The sequence below is a fragment of the Rhinopithecus bieti genome, unplaced genomic scaffold (genome assembly GCF_001698545.2).
Source record: "Rhinopithecus bieti isolate Rb0 unplaced genomic scaffold, ASM169854v2 scaffold_47995, whole genome shotgun sequence".
NCBI classification, from domain to species: domain Eukaryota; kingdom Metazoa; phylum Chordata; class Mammalia; order Primates; family Cercopithecidae; genus Rhinopithecus; species Rhinopithecus bieti.
In genome coordinates this window covers 865,909-876,763 of record NW_016819498.1, presented here as the reverse complement: position 1 = coordinate 876,763, position 10,855 = coordinate 865,909, and the positions used below count along the sequence as shown (strand labels likewise).

Sequence of the window (10,855 nt, the reverse complement as noted above, 5' to 3'; positions counted from 1 at the left end):
CCCCGCAAACAAATGCCCTATCCCTATCCCAGCCCAAGACTTTACAACTGGTTAAGAACATTCCAGAAAAATGTACAGCCCTTCAACGTTTATATCTGGCCTTGAGGCAAACACACTAGAACAAAATGTATCCCTGAAATAGCCACCCAAGAGTACTGTTGGGAAATGAAACTGTATCCAGAGCCAAAGGCAGTGGCCATTAGTGGCTAATTCCTCCTGGACAATGTTTCGGTCAGGCGCTCTCGCGGCCCAGTTCCTACAGCTTTTCCCACACTATGCAGAAGTAATGAACTGCCAAGGTTGTAACAAAAATGAACATTTAAACAAGGAATGAAAAGATCTTTTAAAAATTGCAGTGTTCTTTATATCTTCATTATTAATACTGCTTTTTTTGTAAGTTTGGTAGAAAAAAATTGAACAGCAGAAAGTATATTTAGCTGATTAATCATTTGATTAATTCGTATCCAGCTAAAATGAGGTTTGGTCTGAAGTGTTAGGATATTTTTGATAAAGAGCAAGACTTTATTAATTATTTCCCAAAACTTAGAAAATATTGAGAGAAGAAATATACAGAGATTAAATATTCTGCAATTCCATTACCCAAGATAACCACTGTTAATAGGCTCATGAACTTTCTAAGAATAAACATACTTAATTACACAAATTACACATTGAATATATATACCTCAAAGGAATAAATTCTGTTGTACTTATATATCATTCTAAATTTCATACTAGTTGATCTATTGGGTAAAAATCTATAGTTATGTTCTAATACATATTTTACGGCCTAATTAGTGGCTTCAAATTTGTATATTAAAGATCAGAACTAACAGGGCACTCTCGATTCTAGAGCAGAGATATTTAAATGGTTCCAAAAATCACTCAGATGTTTACTCTCACAGTTGAGAGTTTCTTAAGAATAGAAGTATGCCTATAAACAAGGGTCAGTTTTAAAGCAATCTTTATAACATCTTATTTTCCTATGTCAAAGCACAATTAATCTTGAAAGCTTACTCAACCAACCACTCAGTTAAAGCTGATGGCAGAAAAATTACAAAATTCATGGAAATTCATTAATTTTTGTAAATTACATTTTACAAAGTACCAATACAGTTAGAGACTTTGGACCACAAAACAGAAAGTACTATTCCCTCCCAAACACTTCCTCCACTGGCTAAGGACAACTTGACTCATTCATGGGATTCATTTTCAAAATACTGTCTCTATAAAATTCCCCATTTAAAATGTTTTACAATAGCCTTGTGCCTCCCTTCGTGGTAGAGATTACTCAATCAAACATACACATCTCTCTCCCGTGTGTGAGAGAGAGATATATATGATAAACACGATATGTATGCATCATACATATACATATACAAAAACATAACGTTGTATAATTTCTTTTCATACAAAAAAGGAAGAATATTAAAATTAGTTCCTCTCAATCTCAGCCTACAGTATTCCCAGATGCTGAGACACCATTCACTGAAAGTAAATCTAAATCTGAAGTGATTTTTACTTTAAAATGTTCACTTGGAATTTTATCTTCATTTCTGACCAATTCCAATGAAACATGATGGTCTAGTGGTTACAAACTAGCACCAGTAGCAGTGTTTAGGTTTCCACAAGTGAGAACAAGCACGTCATGGAATTCCACTGCTCTGCACTCAAGTGTGGAGATTGGAAATACCAAAGAACTCCAGTCCTCTGCACTTTTTAAGCTGCCTAGGTTAGTGTAGAGAATTAATACATTTGAATACACTAATTTATCTCACACCTATACCCTTAAGATGCTAACTTACACATTATATCATTGCTCTTAGAAAACTGCAAAGACGGACAGATATAACAATCACTGGATTTAAAACTATTTCTTTTTTTTTTTTTTTTTTTTTTTTTTGAGGCGGAGTCTCACTCTGTCACCCAGGCTGGAGTGCAGTGGCCGGATCTCAGCTCACTGCAAGCTCCGCCTCCCAGGCCCATGCCATTCTCCTGCCTCAGCTTCCTGAGTAGCTGGGACCACAGGCGCCTGCCACCGCACCAGGCTAATTTTTTTGTATTTTTAGTAGAGACAGGGTTTCACCGTGTTAGCCAGGATGGTCTCGATCTCCTGACCTTGTGATCCTCCCGCCTCAGCCTTAAAACTATTTCTTAATAATGATCTACAATTGGACAGATTCACGTTTTCTTTCCTTTTTAAAAATTAGAATTTTTAGGCCGGGCGCGGTGGCTCAAGCCTGTAATCCCAGCACTTTGGGAGGCCGAGACGGGCGGATCACGAGGTCAGGAGATCGAGACCATCCTGGCTAACCCGGTGAAACCCCCGTCTCTACTAAAAAATACAAAAAACTAGCCGGGCGAGGTGGCGGGCGCCTGTAGTCCCAGCTACTCGGGAGGCTGAGGCAGGAGAATGGCGTGAACCCAGGAGGCGGAGCTTGCAGTGAGCTGAGATCCGGCCACTGCACTCCAGCTTGGGCGACAGAGCGAGACTCCGTCTAAAAAAAAAAAAAAAAAATAGAATTTTAAAGTGTTGATTGCTTTTTTAATTATTAAAAAATAGTGCCTAAGGCTGGGCGCAGTGGCTCACGTTTGTAATTCCAACACTTTGGGAGGCCAAGGCAGGCAGATCAGTTGAGCTCAGGAGTTCAAGACCAGCCTGGGCAACAGGGTGAAACCCCATCTCTACAAAAAAAACAAAATTTTAAAAATTAGCCCTGTGTGGTGGTACATGCCTGCAACTACTTGGGAGGCTGAGGCGGGAGGATCGCTTGAACCCGGGAGGTCGAGGATGCAGGGAGCTGTGTTCGTGTCACTGCACTCCAGCCTGGGCAACAGAGTAAGACTCTGTCTCAAAACAAAACACAACACAACACAACAAAACAAAACAAACAAAGATGGTCCTTATGGTCATCTATTATATTATTTACTGTATTCTTCTCTACTGTGAAATATTTCAAAACTCAAAAAGAGAAACATTAAGTCATGGGAATTTCCTTTCACACAAGAGAGGAAATCACTCATCAACCTACCATCCAAAGCAAACCATTAACATTTTAATGTATTTCCTTCCAGTCTTTTACTTAATACAATAAAACTAGGATTATACTACACTATACAGTTTTGCATCCAAATATTTCCAGTAACCCCTGTATTATCGGCATCATCCCATCTCGGTAATATTCTTCCAAACGATTATTTTAAGCACTATATTGAATTCCAACCTACAGCTGTGCCATAATTTATCTGATTATGCTCCACTAAAAAAATTTCCCCTTTTCACTATTAATGTTGCCAAGAAAATCCTTGTTTAAAAACTTGTCCTTATTTTTAATTGCTTTTTTAGGTTACCAAGCAACATGTGAGATTTCAGTTCCAGAGGTGTAAGTATTTAAGGCTTCTGTTACGTATATATAACCCAACTGTTTCCCCTAACTTTGTATTAATCAAAATATGCTCTCAACAGGTGATGCAGAGCTTCCATCTCACAGCAGCCCAGAGTATATTACCTATCCATTAAGTGGAAAAATTAATTATTTTGGTCTGTATTTCATACACTGGTGAGTTGGAACTTACAGTTATCAGCCTCCTTGATTTCTTCTTTTATAAACTATCTGCTCATATCCTTTCCTTAGCTACTAGGGCTTTAGCATTTTCTTGTTTGTTTAAAAAATACATATATATTAATCAGATTTTCCTTTCCTATTATTTTGACATGATGTATAGGAACATGTTTAATATAGACTGAACTTAGTATTATTTACCTAAACGATTATTTGCTAGAATGTATCTTTTCTAAACAAATCAAACTGCTTATTTGAAAGAAAGCATAAAATTAAGTCAAACTAAGCAAAAATTCGACATTTTATAATCATTAAAATTTATTGTGATGAGTGCTGAATTACCTCATTTGGCTTTAATACTTCTATGTGGTAGGTACCCTCATTACGACTATTTTACAGATGAAGATGTTGAGGGACACAAAGAAATCTAGGCAGTTTGCCCAAGGTCACCTAGTGTGTAGGCGAAGTGGGTGGGTTGTGTAACTAAAGAGCCTGAAGCTTGGGGCCCAGGGCCCCTCCATCCAAAGCTTCCCATCAGCCTCTCTAGCCATGACCTCTCTCCACCTCCACTGAGGGTTGTGCTGGAACTTCAAACTCAAACACTGATACTAAAGCAAAACGGATATTCCTCCCAAATATCCACTCATGCCCTTGACTTGCCTATTTCCGTCATCATCACCAAACATGCTCGTTGTCATTATTCAAATTTGAAATCTTTATCACCTTAGCTTAGCTCCTCACTCACTAGGTCCACCTCCCATCCATCCTCCCATCCATTCACCCTACAAATAGCTTGGCATAGGATTGGGCCTTCACAACCATTCTCCCATCTCTCCTTTCCTTCTTGTTCCCTTAGCCACCACTGTAACTTGCTCCCTTTACTTCCGGACTCCCACAGTCACCTCTCTCCCGTCTCTTTGCTTCTAGTTTCTTCCTGTCTCATTGTATTCTGAACACTGCCAAGGTGATGAGTTTCTCAAGTATATTATAATCACAGAATTTAGAAGTGTACAGGAGCTTAAAAACTGAATGCCAGATTTAATCGATTGGTAATTATTGCCTAGAACACCATGTCGAGAATATGACTGAGACTCTATCTCAGCTCAGCGGAAAAAGAGTACCATTACTGATTTTCGATGGCTGCCAGGCACAGAAGCGAGTGATGCCATGTGCCATGTTTTAACCCCATTATGATTTCATCTAAGTCTTTCATTTTGTAAAATTAGATCTGAGACCGGAGGGTTAAAGGTTTGCCAAAGTCACACATCCAGCCTGTAAAAGGTATTTTACCTTCTGTGTATGGTACATAAAACATATTCTGTATACTAAAGTATACAGTCCTTTGATTCAGGAACTAATTCTTATTCAACTTTAAGCCAGTCCAAAAACCATAACAACTTCAAGTCCTGGAAAGATAATGTATCCAATAATTATTCATTAAATAAAAAACAATATTACAAAGTAATCTCAAGAGTAGGAGCAAAGGGAGATCATTAATACTATAAATGCTTAATGGTCAAAAGAACTGTGTACAAATATATTACTTTCAGGAAGCGGAATCTAAACTGATAAGGGTTTCTAGTAAGTGGTCTCTTCAGGTTGTATTAATCAATATATAAATGCCATTGGTAATGCAGCCTTTTAAAAAATAAAAGTTAGAATAAGCCATTTAATAGTTCTCCAGACATAAAAATGTTTAGGTAGTTTTTGCAAAGTATACCAAAAGGGATCAGTGGGTCATAGTGCTTAGGCAGTCCCAAGAGAAAGGAATGAACTCTTACCAACCAAACACGTACTATGTGCCTGGAAGTGTACACTGCTGCCTCATAACTGTAAGACAAACTAATATTATTTCAGTTTTTCCAATGAGCAAACTGTGGTCTTGAGTAACTAACTAGCTCAAGGCCAGTACCTAGCAGTAGCCATAAGGCTAGTATACAACACCATTAGGATTTGGGCCCAGAACCTGTTTGATTCCAAAACGAATGCTCTTTCCAAACAAAAACTTTTCTGCAATAACAAAATTATCCTCACAAACTTTAAAGGACAAAATACTGATTATGACTCTGCTAAATTACAAATAACTGATCATCAAAAGAAATCACAAATTCGAGTTTAAAAAAAAGCACAAGCTGAGAAGTAATTGTCGCAAGACATATGATCCACAAAGGATTAGTAGGTAACCTACATATAGAACTACAAATCAATAAATGGGTAAAAGACTGAGCAGGTACTTCGCAAAAGGAAGAACCCAAATGGTTAACAATGTAAACAGACATTCAACCTCAATAACCAGAGAAATTGCAAATAACAATCACAATGAGATAACATTTCACCGGACAAGATTTTCAAGCCTGGTATGTGAAGCACTGGCAAGGCTGTGGAACAACTGCAACACTTACGGCCAGTGGGAACACAATCGACATAACCACTTCGTAAAAAACAGTTTGGCACTCTCTGTTAAGGCTGATGATGCACACGCCCTGTGATCCAGAAAATTGCATTCCCTAGAGACAGCAAGTGGGAGTGTGTGCCTCCACTTATGTACCAAGAGCCATATACAAAAACCACTCACAGCAACCCTTGTACAATAGCAAAACAACTGGAATCAGTCCAAATCTCCATCTAGAGTAGAATGAATAAATAAATCATGGTAGAATACTATACAGCAGGTGAAACTGAATGAAATACAGCCATGAAATGGATAAACCTTGGGAATAGAATGTTAATCTAAATAGGTGAATCAGAAAAATACATAAAGTATAATTTCATTGATATAAAGTTCAAAATCATACACAATCAAGATTTTTTAAAAAGGACAAACCATAGAGAAGGGAATGATAAGCATAAAATTCAGGATGGGGTTGTTTCAGATGGGATGATGGAGGTGGGTTCTGGATGTATAAGGCTCTTCTTGAACTAGCTGGTGGCTGCCCGAGTGTCTATTGGTTTATGATTCTTTTTATTTTTTCGAGACAGAGTCTCGCTCTGTCACCCAGGTTGGAATGCAGTGACATGATCTTAGCTCACTGCAACCTCCGCCTCCCCAGTTCAAGTGATTCTCTTGCCTCAGCCTCCCGAGTAGCTGGGAATTACAGGTGCCTGCCACCATGCCCAGATAATTTTTGTATTTTTAGTAAAGATGGGGTTTCACTATGTTGGCCAGGCTGGTGTTGAACTCCTGACCTTAACTGATCTGCCCCCCTCGGCATCCCAAAGTGCTGGGATTACAGGCATGAGCCACTGCGCCCAGCTGGTTTACGATTCTTTAACATATATTTTAGGAACGTTATTTTGTACCTACCAATTACTTGATTCAAAAAACAACTCTAAGAAAAGATTGGACGAGAGGGCAGGACATTGACTATATCAGATGACAGACACCAAGATGCCAGAGCAGAGCAGAGGGAGCAGAGGGGACCCTTTGCTCAGGGGTTAGCTTCCTGGGGTCCAGCTCTGATGTCTCAAAAACCAACGCCTTCTTCTTCCAGAGGAGAAAAAAACTGTTTTTCAACTTTAGAGGTGTTTAACAAAAGAACCTAAAACACTGATTAATATAAATAAACCATGGTATATAGGACTCTTCCACCAAGAATTAAAGAACAGCTTTATAAAATAATTTTGTATTAAACAAATATTTTACAGTGAGTGCCTCACTTTTGTCACCACCATCAAGAAAAAAATGTGCTGATACTTTAGCAAAAGAAAGGAAAATGCAAGAAGGAAACTTCTGATATTGAGGTCCTTTGCTGAAGGAATAGAGTTTCTTCATTTAATGTGTATACAACTCACTTAAAGGTCTTGTTAAAATGCTGATTCCGATTGGCTGAGTTCAGAGTGGGGCCTAAGAATCTGCATTTGTAACAAGCTCCCAGGCGATTCTAACGTTGGAGGTCCGTGAATCTCACTATGATAGCAAAGGACATTATGAAAATGGCTTCTCCAGAGATGTTTAATAAATAGAAACACAGGTATATCTAACTGGTATAATTTCCTTTAACCACTGAGTAGAAAAAAAAATTGATGATGTTATTTCTACACAATAAAAATTTAAATACAATAACAAGTGCTACCAGAAAATCAGAGTACTAAACTAGGTCTTTTGCAAATAAAAGATGCCCTGAGAAAAGCAAAGACTGAAAACTTACAGGAAAAATCCATGAGATGCTTTACTCACTTCCACAGACCTACAAAGCTCACTTTTCTAACAGGGGTAGTTAGCTAGCCCCTTCCTTATGGGGTTTGCATTCCCAAAAACGTAGTGAAGGAAACTAGGGCTACCATAGGGAGATCCACAGAACATTAAATAAAGCCCAGTTAAGATGAAGATACTAGTTATGGTGCAACACAATTAAAGGAGCATCACGCCATTGCACGTAAAAAAAAAAAAAAAAAAACAGGCTTTAAAATGTCCTATAAGAATATGCTATTAAAAAGAAAAGCTTAAAATTATTTCGACAAAATCCACACTGAATGATTTCCACTAATCATGTCTATGTTGAGTAGTAGTAAAATCCTTCCACTTCAAAATAGTACTTCCACATGTAAAGTCATACATTCATACATCAAGACAAAGCAACCACTCTACAAACCCTTCCAGGAAACTCTGCCAATGCCAAGCCTCTGCTCAGGATGTGTCACAAGCAGAGTGAGGTCTTCTCATTTGCTCTACATCACAGATAGTTGTTACTAGTCTTGCCCAAGAGAAGCTCTTCACAGAAAACCTCAACTGTGGGAGATGACCTAGTGACAGCAATTCCTTCACTGCCTAATACTTCTCCTCTCAGATGAAGGTTTTGGTCACTCCAGCAATGACAGAGTTACACAGAGCTTAACCCAACAGAATTCTGCACCTGGTGTGTAAGTCAGAACAGCTAAACCTCCTGTGACATCAACACAGGATATTTCTTACAACAAAGTAAATCCAAAACGTCTGGATGATCCATGGGAACAACATTCATAAAAATCTGTACGCAACACGATTTTATACAACCAGCACAAAAAGTCCCATATTTTAACGGGAGTTTCGTATTTTGAGTTTCTATTAGAGAAACTCAAAATAATGTACATACACCACACAATGTACATGCAGTTCTATTCTGCAGAGCCACATGAAATCAAAAGCCACTAACTTGGATTCACTAGAAATTTTTAAAAACACAAGCAGGCACGCCCTTGGCTTGCAAACACTGACCTTCCCTTCCAACTAGCATACTGAAATTTCCTTTTTCACCTACACATTTTAGAAAAGCCTGGGTTGACATTTGAAATATATCCCATTTGCCATCCCACACGGAATAAATGAATTATAGAAATGGCATTTAGAAGGGAAATTCCCTGTGTCCTGGCCGAGACTAAACATGAGAACACTGGGAACCATCTCCTCCTAACTAGATACCAGTCAAGAGGCCTTGGTGGTCTGCCCTTCTCCACCCTCTCCCCAGTCACAGCTGTGAAAAACATGTATACAAAAAATACATATAAACAAACATAAATGCAGCCTGTTACTGTCATAATCCCATTAGTTTACTCCTGGACACTAAACTCGTCTATCTGAATCAACAGAAATCTGAATACCAACTTACCCTCCAACATGACACTCATACACCTAATAACCCTTAATAAAGCATCCAAATAATGCAATTGTACTTGACTTAGAAAAAGCAAACGATGAAAAAAAAACAAATACAGGCTAAAGGAATCATTTACTATCCATTAAAAGACATATACATTCCTTTTAAAACAACCTACTGAATTTTAACATACTTATAAATGTCTTAGTGACATAAAAACTAAAACACATTAACCATTTCATTTAAAAAATGGTTTCCTATAAAAAAGAAAAAATCCATGCTTGGTATTAACCAAAGACAGACGAGGTACTGTAATGTCACAGTTGCGAAGGCCCAATTAATAAACACCAACTTTTCATGTAGAAAGAAATTAATGCATAGATGGGTTGTGGTTACAGATTATGGATGATCCACAGAAAAACGCTGTGACTCCCCACACTGACTGCACCATTGCCTCCGCACACCACTGGGCCCCGTCCTTCCTGCAGCCCCTCCCTATGGCTCAGGTCCCCTGGTCGCAGATCCGATTCCGATCCGCATCCGCAGGCCGGTTCCCCTCTGCCTGCATTGGTGCTGCAGGGCGCCCCTCCGAACGAGCGCAGCCCAAGGAGAGGTGCAGGAGGGATGATCCCAAAAGAGAATACTCCTGCTCACACCTAGGTGACCTGGTCCTCCTGACGCCACATCCAGCAGAAGCTGCAGGACAAGGTAGCAGCAGCTTCAGGCCTCGGCCAAGGGCAGCCCCGGGCCTGGGTGGGGCCGGGCGGGGGCCGCAGGCGCCGAGCGGCCGTGCCAAGCCCCGCCAGCGAGAACCTAGGAAGCTGCGATGCTGCTGCATTGTGCTGCATCACGGCGAGGGCACCGTGAGCCATCCATCTTGCCAAAAAAGCACATCCCCGCCCAAATAAACCCCACCGAATTCAATTTTCTCCTCCGCCGAAGCACCCCCACATGCACCCCGTCCTCACTATCTGGCCTGGCTTTCGGGCGGAAAAATAATGGACAGAGGTTTGGTTCTGATCCCCACCCCTCCCCATCTGATGGCAGCAGTTGGCACCTTTCCTATCACAAAACAAAGAGAAGGCGCCCCCTAAAAGAGGGCCGTGGGCGTGGTGTCGGGGGTGATGACGAGAGGGGCTTCCAACCCACCTACCCAAGGCAGGCCCGGAGGGTCCCCGCGCTGAGACAAACCTGTTGAAGAGAGGGTGGCAGGAGCTGAAGGGCGGGCGCAGCGGCGGCTCGGCGCCCGGAGGCGGCTCACGCCCAGCCCTGGGAGAGTGGGGACGACAGAAAGGGCGGGAGGCCCAGAAGGGTACGAGGCAGGGACGGGGCGGGTGGGGGCGCAGGCCGCTCGCCTCCGGCCAGCTGAGCGCGGCCAGCCGGGACCACGCCTGGCCCCGCATCCCTGCAACCGCTACGCGCAGACCCGGCCTGTCACCGCCGCCCCGCTCCCACCCGCGGGGCCCACAGGGAGGAGCACCTGAAATAGACCCCTCCCTGCTGTCCGCCCACACCCACCTCCGCGCCAGGGGCCGCCGCGGCCGGCTGCAGGGGAGGCGACGGCGGAGGCAGTGAGGAGGGATCGCCGGGGCTGGGGCCGGCCGGCGCAGCGGTGCGCACGGCGTATCTTGCTGCTGCCTCACGCAGAGCTGCCGCCCCTCGTCACGCTCACCCGGTACCAATGAGCACCCGCGGAACCCGGGCTCCCGCGCCGCCCCC

General features: G+C 41.7%; 1 protein-coding gene across 2 annotated transcripts in view; it reads right to left on the bottom strand.

Annotated features, from left to right (window-relative positions):
* Positions 1–10,355, bottom strand: part of SPTBN1 (spectrin beta, non-erythrocytic 1) — a 217,350-nt gene extending 206,995 nt beyond the window's left edge. Inside the window, exon 1 of one of the 2 annotated variants that reach the window (XM_017859016.1) lies at positions 10,290–10,355. The gene's annotated coding sequence lies outside the window, so the exon portion shown is untranslated. The remainder of the gene's footprint in view (positions 1–10,289) is intronic. The other variant, XM_017859014.1, reaches the window with a different exon arrangement.
* Between the last annotated feature and the right edge of the window lie 500 nt (positions 10,356–10,855).